This window comes from Penaeus monodon, chromosome 32 (assembly GCF_015228065.2).
Source record: "Penaeus monodon isolate SGIC_2016 chromosome 32, NSTDA_Pmon_1, whole genome shotgun sequence".
Classification (NCBI taxonomy): domain Eukaryota; kingdom Metazoa; phylum Arthropoda; class Malacostraca; order Decapoda; family Penaeidae; genus Penaeus; species Penaeus monodon.
Window position 1 is genome coordinate 35,206,828 of NC_051417.1, and position 1,608 is coordinate 35,208,435.

Consider the following 1,608-nt stretch of genomic DNA (forward strand, 5'->3'; position numbering starts at 1 on the left):
ATCAAACATTTTCCTCATATTTTTTATCTCCCTCATTTTCTCTTTCATTTTCCTCCAACATTTATCTCCTTCGTTTTAGCTCTCATTAGTCTCCAACATTTATCTCCTTCGTTTTCTCTTTAATTTTCCTCCAACATTAATCTCCCACATTTTAGTTTTCATTTAGCCTCCAACATTAATCTCCCTCATGTTCTCTTTCATTTAGCCTCCAACATTTATCTCCATCATTTTATCTTTTATTTTTCTCCAACATTTATCTCCCTCATTTTCTCTTTCCTTTTCCTCCAACATCTACCTCTTTCATATTAGTTTTTACTAGTCTCCAACATTAATCTCCCTCATTTAGCTTTTATTTGCCTCCAGCATTTATCTCCCAAATTTTATCTTTCACTTTCCTCCAACATTAGTCTCCCTCATTTTAGCTTTCATTTAACTCCAACTCTCATCTCCCTCAATTTAGCTTTCATTTCTCATAATCTCATCCTCACTCCCTCATCCTCACTCCCTCATCCTCACTCCCTCATCCTCACTCCCTCATCCTCACTCCCTCATCCTCACTCCCTCATCCTCACTCCCTCATCCTCACTCCCTCATCCTCACTCCCTCATCCTCACTCCCTCATCCTCAATCCCTCATCCTCACTCCCTCATCCCCACTCCCTCATCCCCACTCCCTCATCCTCACTCCCTCATCCTCACTAACTCATTCCCACTCCCTCATCCTCACTCCCTCATCCTCACTCCCTCATCCCCACTCCCTCATCCTCACTCCCTCATCCTCACTCCCTCATCCCCACTCCCTCATCCTCACTCCCTCATCCTCACTCCCTCATCCTCACCCCTCATCCTCACTCCCTCATCCTCACCTCCCTCATCCCCACTCCCCATCCTCACATCCCTCATCCCCACTCCCTCACATCCCCACTCCCTCATCCCCACTCCCTCATCCTCCACTCCCTCATCCCCACTACCTCATCCCCACTCCCTCATCCCCACTCCCTCATCCTCACTCCCTCATCCCCACTCCCTCATCCTCACTCCCTCATCCTCACTCCCTCATCCTCACTCCCTCATCCTCACTCCCTCATCCTCACTCCCTCATCCTCACTCCCTCATCCTCACTCCCTCATCCTCACTCCCTCATCCCCACTCCCTCATCCTCACTCCCTCATCCTCACTCCCTCATCCTCACTCCCTCATCCTCACTAACTTATTCCCACTCCCTCATCCCCACTCCCTCATCCTCACTCCCTCATCCTCACTAACTCATTCCCACTCCCTCATCCCCACTCCCTCATCCTCACTCCCTCACTTCAAAGCTTACTCTGTAACACTTCCTCATAATTTTGCATCAGCCTTTTTTCCTTTACTTTCCTCTAAGTTCCTTTAACCTTAGTTTTGTTGTTGATTTTCTTTTCTGCTTTTTGGGTTATGTTTTCTTTCATTCTCTTTAATTCTAATTTTCTTGTTAACTCGGTTATCGCGATTTTCTCTCGGTTCTTTATTTTCCCTCTCGTTCTGTTCTTCATTGTTTCGTGTTATATTTTATCGTTATTTACTCTGACGCACCCTACATTGTTATATCTTACTCTCCCGTTTTTTTTCTGAT